The sequence below is a fragment of the Bradysia coprophila genome, unplaced genomic scaffold (assembly GCF_014529535.1).
Source record: "Bradysia coprophila strain Holo2 unplaced genomic scaffold, BU_Bcop_v1 contig_232, whole genome shotgun sequence".
Taxonomy (NCBI): domain Eukaryota; kingdom Metazoa; phylum Arthropoda; class Insecta; order Diptera; family Sciaridae; genus Bradysia; species Bradysia coprophila.
The window spans coordinates 917,068-930,127 of NW_023503493.1; positions in this window are offsets into that span (position 1 = coordinate 917,068).

A 13,060-nucleotide genomic window follows, 5' to 3' on the forward strand; every position below is an offset into this window, starting at 1 on the left:
TATTCTTGTTCTTCAGCAATATTGCTGATGGCTATACCATTTCACACAAGTGAAAAACTGTCTGCATAGAAACGTCCAACGTGCGTGTATAATATACAACAATATTGTATTATATTGTAATAGTACGGATGCTGTGTGTATAAACATTGCAAAAATATAGATATTTCATGCGAATGTATTTAAAATCACCACTCTTTGAATGGAATGTATCGTGAGCTGTTTATACACTTCTATGCTTCCAATACTATAAGTATATCTACCGAACATATACATACACTGTGTCCATAGGAATTCCGTGTATGGCATAAAAGCACACAGATCGAAAAGAAAAATTTCGGAGAAGAAAAAAAAAACCCAACAAATTCCAAATTCGCATCTTCGGTGCGAAAAAGAGACGACCGTATGTGTTGGACGATAGTTTTCTTGGAATGAAATGTCATATCCCTTTCGCTTGGCCATCATCATGATAGTAGAGATCGAGAGAAACAGGACATTCATCAGAATATGCAGAGGCATATCGTTTATGTATAGAGGCAATATATGGTAGTGGGGATAAAATGTGTATAGTGGTGGAATTTAATTTCTGGTGTAACGAGACTTAAGGAACGATCTCTCCGAAAAATTATGTGCACCAAATACAACAATAAATTTTGAACATTTTTTCGGACACATAAAAATTGTTTATTTGGTTGGTATAGGATAAAATACAAAAAAAAAAAACGGGTTTTTGTTATGTATTCAGATGCATTTACACGATGTCCCATACGTATTTTGTTTTAAAACGCATTTCGACAATAAAAACAATATTTGTGAAACATGCAATCGATTCATCTCCTAGGCTTTTTCTTTTGTTTTTTTTTTTTTAAACAAACAACCAGAAACACTTCGGTACATATTGTTGCGTCCAGCAAAAATTATTTTATTTTTTTATTCAAAATAAAAACGGTTGTGGAAGAACCTCCAACAATGTACGGGATTTAAGAGTGTTCCGTTTTTGCTGTTTATAACTCCTGATTTAGCAATGTAAAGTTGACGAAAAACTTTCTTTTCGCATTGTTCTAAAATTGTCAAACTTGCTGCTGAATTTTCTCAGTTGAATTGAATCAATCAAGGGAAATTGGTAGCAAGTCTGACATTATAAGATAATCCGAAAAGAGCGGAAAACAATAGAAATTTTCATGATTCGCGGCCGAAATTGAGGGCAATTTTTCGAATTTTCTCGGGTTACCGGTCATCTGCATGGAAACTTACGTGTTTGGGACGGTTGATTTATGCCATTTTTGTTTCGTTCGGCCCACAATCAGCGAAATTGTCTAAAATCAATCGACCAAAACAGTTACGCAAATAACTATTTTCGTTAACTTTACATTACTATCTAAATCAGCAGTAAGATGCATCGGTACTTAGCTAAAATTGTAGGCTACATTTGCGTGTCCCATGTTTCATTTTTGATGACATCTTTTCACCACGAATGGCTTTAAATAAAAATTAGTTTTAGTTGTTGTCGTTTGACCAGCTCTGAGAAACGTGAACAGTTTAACGAAATTTTGAAAAACTGCTCATTTTCTCAGAGCTGGTGAAACTGCTGCAACCAATTCTATTTTTTGTTGAAAGCCAGATTCTCCGATGCCAAGCTAATGCTTAGATTCCTCTTACCAAAAAAAGTACTCCGTGTGAGAGACAAAATTGAATTTTTTCAATTTTTCTTTGTTTATTGGACAGTTTGCTCTCTCACGGTGCTCTAACGGCTCTCTCACGGCGTACTTTTTTTAAGTGGAATGGGCACTTAACACATTCGTGGTCGTTAGCCGTTATTGCGGTCCTATATTTTTGAAAAAGGGTTTTGATGGAAATATATCGTTCAAAGTAAACTAAGATCAAGTATTCAAGAAACGCCCATATGTATGCCTTTCAGCAAAGTATTGATGTCTTTTAAATGACTACCACATTGTCTATGATGACCTACTTCTAGCGAGTTTTGTTAAGAGCAATGTGCCCTTTCGCAAATTTGTAGCCTACATTTAGGCGGGAAAATATTAGTTTTTTGATGATTTCTCTGAACCAAAATCTTTTTTTTTTTGAAGAAGTAGAACCACTAAGGCTTGCAAAAATGTGTTACTTTTAAAGGAAACATTGGTCTGTGTGTGATAAATTATCCCACTTGGATGAGTTATCACCCACAAACCAATTTTTCCTTCAAAAGTAACACATTTTTGCGCGCTTTAATGATTTTACATTTTCAAAAAAAGATTTTGGTTCAAAGGAATCAACAAAAAACGAATGTTTTTCCGCCTAAATGTAGGCTACAAATTTGCAAAAAGGATCCATTGCTCTCAATGACAACTTTCACTGACAAGATAGATATGACTGCTGGGATCAATAGTAGGTCTATTCCAGCTGTCAAAGTGACATTTTAAACGTCAAACAAAAATACATTTGTGAAATGGTCACCAAATCGTAGATATTTCTTTAGCTCTATTACACTAATAGAAGTGAGGAAAATTAACGATCTTTGTGACTAATTCGATTATCGGTTTGGTGTCACTTTGACAGATGGTATAGACAACTCTTGATCAGAATAGTCACAGCTCTTCTCGATCAAAATCTGTCGTGAACATCACAGTTAATTTTCAGAGGACTAACTGAGCGACATAATTTAAGACTCGACTTAAGAGCAATGGACCCTTTTTGCAAATTTGTTTTTTGATGATTCTCCGAGCCAAAAATTTTTTTTCTTAAAAAGTGAAATATTAAAGCACGCATAGGTTTCTCCATTGGAGAATCTCCAAGTGCGTTATGTTATCACCCACAAAACAATTTTTCCTTCAAAAGTAACACAATTTTGCTTTAACGAAAAACCGCTAAAGTATGAAGAAACTTCAAAATGTGAAGAATCGCTAAAAAAATTGGCTTTGATTAATACTGTATTACGGGGTACAGAAATCGAACGAAGCAGTCCCTATGTCAAACTATATACAACCTTGAACAATTAGATGTATCTTACGAATAAGATGTTAATTCATCCATTACATCCAGGATCATTAACTCGTTGAGATTCAAATCAATTCAGAAACATAATAAACAATGATCATAATTGAAAATTGGGACCCATAGTCACCGAAAATAAATAGTGTCTAGCATCGAGTGATATTCATTATTTCGTAACAAAATTACAGAAAATTGTGTTTGATAGAAACCCAAGTTTCGGGTAAGTTTTGAGTGCAGCACATTTGGTTTGGTGTAGCGCTAACCTGTAGAATTGATGGAAAGTGTTGAATAGTATTCATAGTGAACGTTGGAAAAGTATTTCAACACAGCAAAAATGTTATTGAAATCGTTCGTGTCCTGCATTCACTAAATGATAGCACTCTACCATTACACTCGTTTTTGCATTCACTCGATTTTTAAATTTTTCGCCATAATGACATCGAAATATTTAAACTTTTCTGTCAGATAGCCCAGATAGCGTATTAATCGTACATTTGTCAAAATTTATGAACAAAATATGAAAACAGAACCAAGTTTAAGCAAACAATAAAACGGAATAAATAGGCAGTGGGTGGGACATAGGTGATTTTTGAGAGTTGAAACTTTTGAGTTTAAAAAATGTAAATCGGGTGGACTCGCTACGTCTATTTGGGATGCAAAACCAGAAAGTTTTCAATGGGTAAAATCCTAAATTTTAGAGATTTTTTAAGGGGTGGTAAATGGACAGAATGGGTAATTTTCGGTTATACCTCACGATCCGAGGTTTTGATTCAAGAACCTCGGATTGTGAGATATAGCCGGAAATATCCCATTCTGGTGTGACAATAAAAGACTAACTCGAAAACTGACAAATGGCCAGAAATTGTTCCATAGAACGTAGTAGCAAAGTCTCTGATCGAATTTTGATTCATACCTACCTCGACACTATAAAACTGTAAATAGTGCATACGATTTTGCTGTTTTTCTTAGGAGACGTTCAAAAACTAGGCCCACCTTTCGGGTGTGTCAGATCCCTTGATGCAAAAATGTGCTAGTTTCAAAGGTAAAATTGGTTCGTGAGTCATAACTTAACCCACTTGCAGATTACAAAAATTTACACAATCTACACAGGTTTCTGCGAGTACGTTAAGTTACCACCCACAAACCAATTTTTCTTTAAAATTAACACATTTTTGCGTGCTCCAATGGTTTTCCATTTTCAAAAAAAGATTTTGGTTCAGATAAATCATCAAAAAACCAATATTTTTCCGGATAAATGTAGGCTACAAATTTGCAACAGGTGTCCATTGCTCCTACAACTTTCACTGACAAGATAGTTGTGACTGCTGGGATCAGTAGTAGGTCTATACCATCTGTCAAAGTGACATTTTAAACGTCAAACAAAAATAAATTTGCGAAATGGTCACCAAATCGTGGATTTTTCCTTAGCTCTATTCCACAGTTTACTTTCAGAGGACTAACTGCGACAAAATTTAAGACCAATTGACACTTTTTGCAAATTTGTAGCCGACATTTAGGCTGAAAAATGCTTCTTTTTTTGATGATTTCTCTGAACGAAAATCTTTTTTTGAAAATGTAAAACCATTAAAATTGGTTTGTGGATGATAACTTGACCCACTTGGAGAAACCTTTACAGGTTACAAAAATTTACACAATCTGCAAAGGCTTCTCCAAAGGTTAAGCTATCATCCACAACCCAATTTTTCCTTTAAAAGTAACACATTTTTGCGCGCTTTAATGGTTTTACCTTTTCAAGAAAAGATTTTGGTTCAGAGACCTCATCAAAAAACGAATATTTTCTGCCTAAATGTAGGCTACAAATTTGCAAAGAGTCTTAACCCAAGGTATTTCAATCGATTGTAGAAAGTAGACCAGACAGATATTCTATTGGAAATATCTTTCAGATCTCGAAGTCCATTATAGCACATCGTTCAATCCTAGTTGAAAACTCTTTTCTTTGGTCTGCCAAGTTATCGTGCTATCGAGCGACGAGACAAAAATTCTTTTGAGAACATCTCCAAAATCATCCCGTCCGTCATAGCCTATCTTCGAGTGTTTAGTGTGTTTATCATCCGTAAGACCCATGACTTCAAGGGAACTTCACCTTAACCGATTCACTGTCATTCCAAACATTTCAATTTTCTGCATAACATTTCTTACTCAAATTTGTTCCCGTTGGTTCATATGTTCTTTGCCATTTAATTGTATAATTCCGAGTTGTCGATATACCTTTTGCTGCTGTTCGTGTTTTGTTCGGTATAGCAGCAAACGAGCCACAGAGCTACATATTCAATAGCTATACAAATTGGCAAATCCTTACCTCTTCAACAAATTAAACGAATGACAATCGCATCGCAAAAGAAAATCATTTTAAATCTGCTACTTCATTTGTTTAAAGTTCCTCGCTTAAAATTATGTCAAAATTTCGATAAGTCTGTTACGTAAAAATGTGTCGTAATTCCGCATATCAGATTGTTATACATACTACTTCCATGCATCCAATGGCATTAATATTAATATGATTCAATAAATAGCTTACTGGTGTGTTTCCTCCGATCACTTAATTATTACAGGTATACCATTCGTCAATGAATACGTATATGTATTTTGGTCATGGACTGACGTAGTGTCTGCATTCCGTTTTCTTTTACTGTCTTGCATAATGGGGACAACAAGTTAGTAGGTACATTGTGCGTGGCATTCAATCTTTGGTATTAATTTTCTAAATATTTTGTTTCGATTCAAAACTGTGCACAAATGCATTGTGTACACGTAATTGAGAGAGATGGTAATAAAATTAGACCTATACGAATATGTCTCGATAAGTATTGGAGCTTTAACCAATATGTTTGCTGATTTCTAAGGACAAGTGAAGCTCGGGTACCACTAGCGGGCTAATAACAACTTTGAATGTAGAAAACTGGCGACAGTGCTGAATTACGTGCGTAAATGATCATAAAGTATTTACGTAACGATGATACTTTCGAATACAATATATTCCGTTCCTACCGATATCCGACACGGATATCACGAAATTACGTAAACACGAAATGCTCATTTACGTACGTAATACACACTGTGGCAGCGAATAGAGATGAATTTCGTTAAAAAAATTGACACTGAAAGTACCGTCCAGCACGTCTATTATAAAATTACGTAAATACGAAATTCCCATTTTCGTACGAAATCAGACGAAAGGTTTAAGAATTTAAATGAGAATAAAGGACACTGGTATCACGAAATTACGTAAATACGAAATTCTCAATTGCGTAGGTATATAATACACACTGTGCGCATAGAGTTGGATTTCGTAAAAAAAATGAGACAGAAAGTATCGTCAAAAAATTACGTAAATACGAAATGCCCGTTTTCGTACGAAATCAAACAAAAGGTCTAAGAATGAAAGTGATGTAAAGGACATGGGTATCACGAAATTACGTAAATACGAAATGCTCAGCTACGTACGCATTCCACACTGTGGCAGTGCATAGAGTTGAATTTCGTAAAACAAATTTCACACTGAAAGTACCGTCCAGCACGTCTATCACAAAATTACGTAAATACGAAATGTCCGTTTTCGTACGAAATCAGACGAAAGGTTTAAGAATTTAAGTAAGGTTGAGGACACTGGTATCACGAAATTACGTAAATACGAAATTTTCTATTACGTACGTAATAGACACTGTGGCAGCGCATAGAGTTGGATTTCGTAAAAAAAAACATTGGCACAGAAAGTACCGTCTTTTATCACAAAATTACATAAATACGAAATGCCCGTTTTCGTACGATATCCGACGAAATGTTTGACAATTTAAGATAGGTTCAAGAACTGAGTTTTACGCAATGTACTTTCACAATTCTTGTGGGAGTTTGTTGCAAGAATATGCACCTCTGTCCTTACAAAGCGGGCATATCAGTCATTATTTCTGTTGAAACAGAAGAAACACAAAACAAATTCAACAGAATGATTTGTGCAAGTTTCACATTTATCAGCCCGGTCGATGTGAGTAAACCCATAAACGTTTTTATGAAAATAGTCACATAACGTCGCGACCCGCTATTTTTTTTCCGATAAAGACATAAACATTTCAAATTATAGACCGTGCTATCATGTGTGTCTATTATTTTATTTACCGACAATTTTTTTTTTGTTGATAAAAGTTTCGCATTCATTTCTGCCTTTTAACTGATACTTTTGAATGAAAAGGTTACGAAACGAAAGAATTTTTTTTGTAAATCATTTTTGCATATATATAAATAGCCTCCATTCATATCGTGTGAAACACCGGTATTGTTTGCTAAATTTATAATACTGCGCTGTGAGAGCTCCGGGAAACGGGTTGTCATTATATTGTAAATTCGACAATGGGTGACGATTAGTTATTTGACCGACCGACGTAAAACATTATTCTACAGTGACTACAGTGTGTTAATCTTTAGAAAACACAATTTTAGACTTGTGAGAGTGTTCACAGTCATCGAAGTTCCCAGTCAAGTTATGCGCTTCCCAATCCTTAGCGAATTCAAATTTAGGGCCAAAATATCACTGACTGGAAACACTTAATCGACTGAGAACATTGACGCCTTTTGAAGCTATTAAAAAACTGTGTTTTTTAGAATGGACATAATATTTCTATGAAATTTTAGTTTTTCTATATTTTTGACATTTCCCTTGTGAATAAAATGTCAACGTACACTAATATATCACTGACATTTGACGTTTTAAACACTGGTAAACCTCAAAGACATAAAACAAAAATAACATCTCATACAGAGTGGCTGGTTTGTTAGTCACTGTAAGCAAAAAAAATTGTGCTAGCCAAGCGAATATCTTGCAAAAAATTTATATTTCAAGGTAAAAAAAACAACTTGTGAAGCCCTAGATCTTTGCTGATAATATATTTGGCGTCTGTGATTCAATGCTCCGAGAACTTTAGACCATTTTGCACACGAACAAATCTAGCGAATCATAATTGAAATGAGTTTTCAATTCATCATTAAACACGTCACGCTGAACGGTTTTTTCTTGTCTGATACGTATGTGAATCCGATAAACGGAATATGTCGAATGACAGCTGGTTTTTTGATAGAGAATAGGTTTGTTTCAATTAACTGTAAACACGAACTTTGACAGCCCGAACAACGACGATTTCATCCACATAACCTAAACGTCAAACAAATCGTTTGTAAATTTTTCGATGAAATTTTTGTCAGACTCAAATGTGAGGTTAGATCGTCTTCTGTGGATGAAATTTGACATTTCGAAATGACGTTGGAACAAACCTATTCAATACATTTTCTCTCGACCAAATTAAAAATCATTCCCTCAATCCATCGAAACGACGTCCCAGTCGTCATATTAGCATCTCTCTGAGCTCGCTTCCAATATTATCCAGATTGTCGACTTTATGTTTCCCGCAGCTTCAATGCAATGAAAACAAAAGTTATAAAAAATTGAAACATTTTCTTTAAACAAATTTGGCATTCATTACTACGCAAGGAACAAAGAGAGTGAAACAGATAGAGGGATAGAGATAGAATAAGAAATAAAGAAGAAGAAAAAACCAGCGCCAAAACACGGTAGACTAATAAATTTGATTTTATATCCATAAAATTAGCATTTACACTGATGTCACCATTAATTAGATAAAAATGCTGTTCATTTCAAGTTATCGATTCGATAATTTAAATAAATTTACCGAAAAAATAAAATAAAATCAAAATCGTCCGATATACAATTTGGGGAATGGATTCATATTCATTTTTATTAATTATATATAATAAGCAACTGCTTCTTGCTTATACTTTGTCGTCGTGTGTATTATTTCCAATTCAAAATTCGAATTTAAATGCAGATAGGTAATGAACTGGTAAAATGAATTTTAATGTACCAACGAACCGGGTGGATAATTCTCGGATTTAGACGATTTCAGATCCGTCATTTGAATATTGTGAAACAATCGTTCGTTCAGGGTTTATTACAGTGGGAGGTACGGGAAAAGTAGGAAAAAATGCAGCTTTCTCGCCAATGGCTACTGTTAAATTGGCAAATGCGATGTTCTCAAAAAATCAAATATTTTCCAGTTACCTCTGTTTTTCGACGTCTACTGCTTTAAGAATGAATTTGCAGAGGTATCGAACAACTGAGATTCAAGCCACATCCAATCCGAATTATCAATGGCTCTATCATGTCCGGAGCGTTAGCGGAGGACTTGACGCAGTCTAGCTTCCAAAAAAAGAACGAAGAAATTTTTTTGAGACGCGGCAACTATGTATAGGCGAGAATTTAAGTTTCTTTCCTTTGGCCTGTATCACCACAAATCCTATTTTATCTTATTCGCGCTTCAAATACGAGCAAAACGAGCTATCACTCGACTATGTAACTTTAAAATTGCCGGAGATACATCGTTTTGAAGTTGGTCATTTTGATAGAAAATACACCAAATTAACGTTTTCCAAACAATCAAAATCTTTCAACTGAGTACTGTATGTTTATCTGTCTATCTGTCTATCTATCGACGGTCGATCTCGGAAACTAGTCAGCCAATCTCCATGAAATTTTGCAGGAACCTCAGGGTGGGCATAAAAATGAAATTGTGATACGCCATTACCCCAGGAAAAACCAGAATTTTGTTTTATTGGCCTCGAAGTGGTTTCTGAGTGTGGTTTTCGAGGGTCGGGAACGCGTTTTCGGCTGTAGCTTAGATGTATTGAAACCTTCAGAGGCGTGCGAGCCATCAAATGAAAGGTATTCGTAACACGATTCGAACAAAAAAATAATTAAAAAAATCGGGGCAGATTCGTTTGAGCTAGAGTGATTAGAGTGACGAAATTTTGAGCTACTCGAGTGTAGGATGAAAGGACTAATATTTTTTGGGTTATGAAAGATAGAGAGTTACTTTCTTCGGCAAAGTCTCAGAGTTTTACGAGTAGAACAGAGGGGCATATGTGAAAAATGTCGAAAGTTGGAAATGGGTGGTTCAATTGGGGTTTTGGAGATATTTCTTGAATGGTGGCAGATAGAGAATTACTTTCTTCGTCAAATTTTCGATTTTCGTCAAATTTTCTATTTTCGTCAAATTTTCGATTTTAGTCAAATTTTCGATTTTCGTCAAATTTTCGATTTTCGTCAAATTTTCGAATTTCGTCAAATTTTCGAATTTCGTCAAATTTTCGAATTTCGTCAAATTTTCGAAATTCGTCAAATTTTCGAATTTCGTCAAATTTTCAAATTTCGTCAAATTTTCGAATTTCGTCAAATTTTCGATTTTAGTCAAATTTTCGATTTTCGTCAAATTTTCGATTTTCGTCAAATTTTCGAATTTCGTCAAATTTTCGAATTTCGTCAAATTTTCGAAATTCGTCAAATTTTCGAATTTCGTCAAATTTTCAAATTTCGTCAAATTTTCTATTTTCGTCAAATTTTCGATTTTAGTCAAATTTTCGATTTTCGTCAAATTTTCGAATTTCGTCAAATTTTCGAATTTCGTCAAATTTTCGAAATTCGTCAAATTTTCAAATTTCGTCAAATTTTCGAATTTCGTCAAATTTTGTCAAATTTTCGAATTTCGTCAAATTTTCAAATTTCGTCAAATTTTCGAATTTCGTCAAATTTCGTCAAATTTTCGAATTTCGTCAAATTTTTGAATTAAAACTGTAAACTGTTATAAAAAGCAGTGTTGACTACACTTCTAAAACGACTGATATCCCAACAAAAATCTCTTCGAGAAAAGTGTGACGCAGTCTTCGAAATACAATTTCTAAAATGAATGATATCGCTAGAGTTGACGCTTTCAGCTTCGTTACGCAAAAATTAAATTTTACACCCAATTAGTTCAAACAAGCTGGCTTAGGTTTTCTCATCATCTGCCAAATAATTAAAAAAAAAAATTTAGACTGGAAACAACCAAAATTTTACCAAAAAAATCTGCGTCGCATGTGGCAGATAAATTTTCTTGCTGGTCTGTTCCTGAACATCTGCCACTTTGCGACGCAGATTTTTTTGGTAAAATTTTGGTTGTTTCCAGTCAAATTTTTTTTTTGTAAAAATTATTTGGCAGATGATGAGAAAACCTAAGCTAGCTTGTTTGAACTAAAATTGGGTGTAAAATTTAATTTTTGCGTAACGAAGCTGAAAGCGTCAACTCTAGCGATATCATTGATTTTAGAAATTGTATTTCAAAGACTGCGTCACACTTTTCTCGAAGAGATTTTTGTTGGGATAGAATCATTAGCCTCCTCTGACAATTTTGTGGAACAACTTTTTTCTGGATGTCTTTTTATTTTTGGCAGTAGAGTTGTAAAAGTGGCCTGTGTCGCATGTTGAATAATATTTATTTGTGAACTAAAAGGTGAATTATTTCGCCAATAAACAGACGATTTCTTTGGAAGTGTGCAGGTTTGTAGTGCCTAGAAAGATGCTGCGATACATACCCAAAAAAGGTCGAAAGGTCTGTGTGTGGAAGAGCTATACATTGAAATTCAGTATATGGTTTTCGGTTTCGGAATCTCTTGGACAGCAGCGACCAAACAAGTTTGACAATGGATAGTAGAGAGTAGGTTACTTGATTTTGGCCGATAGCTTGGATATGTAAATGCCACAAGTTAACACTCCTCCTCATTAACATAATTCAGAACTTCTTTCACTCCTCGTACAACTTGCCTTTGCAAGCGAAACTAATATTTCCTTTTCCACCGTTGATCTTTTTGTTTACTGCTGACATTCGCTTTCCTTCGATTGTTCCTTTCTTTGTTTCCTCAGGTAGCCTCATAATATAGATTCCATCACCCTAACCATCACCCTTGTATTCCTCCTTCGTAATTTTAACCTTCATTCCACGTACGGGTAAATACTACACTTATCGGTGCTCGTTTATGTTTTAACGATGCCATTTTCTAAAATGTGACTGATTACCAATTATTGGGCCCATAACCTGTTGGATTTATAACTAAACGATAACTAACGGTTACTTGGTTACTAAACATTATGGACCTTCTTCAGAAAATGAAGTGAAGTGATCCTGACCCATCTAAGTGGTAAAGCCTAGTACGTTTAAGAAAGTACGAAACGAACGAGAAAATTTTCTATTAAATTTTGCGTAATACCAAGCCAACCCAACCCCTTTCTTGTGGAGAAGAAAATTTAAATAAATCCAACATAAATACTCGGAATTCAAAATGCATTTTATTACCGCGTGACACTTTTTAAATTTATTTAATTTTCCGTAATTTATATTCGTTAACGTTTCCATTTCGATTAAAACGGAAAATTTATTTTTTCTAATTGAAAGGGTGTGTGCATCTGTATGCTACACGAATTAATTGTACTTTTGCATTTCAATTTTCGTTCTATATGCCCCGGTTCAGCATATAAATAACTGAAATAAATTTAGAAATAGAAAAAACTTTTAATTCCAAAGGAAAAGCGAATCACATTGTAATGCAAAAAGAGTTCACATTCAATGAGTTGGTAACATAGTAATTTACCTGAAACGGTATGCAATAAATAGATTCGCCTTTGACCTGAAATCGGTGACCCTTTGACCAGATAGACAACGAAGACGTGGAAGCCTACAGTTTGATTTCAAATGCAAAAAAACACTTACCAACGACAACCCTATATCTTGCATAACTTCAATAAACTCATAATAGACATAACACGAATGGGTACATAAATAAATCTGAACATTTTTATCAAGCGCATACACAATATAGTCCGGGCTGCTATGTCATTTCGGTCACTAGCGAATTTTAACATATTTCGACGATTGGATATGATTAAGAGGTCAAAGTTTCCGAAGTAATTTTATTTTGGGTCTTATGAACGGTTTCATCGTTCAGTCTCAACGACGTATGTTCAGGAGTGATGAAGTCGTAGGAACTGATCTCCAGAAAAGAGCTAAAAAAAAAACAGATGGAAATGTTTTTCGTCACTGAGTTCTTGAAAGAAAAAGACAGGGAAGAAGTTGGACCCTCTGGAATGATGGAATTCTTGGAACTAAACTCAAAAATTTATTAATTACAGAAAAGAGTTCAAAAACCTGATATAAGCCTTTGCCATCCTTGAGTTCTA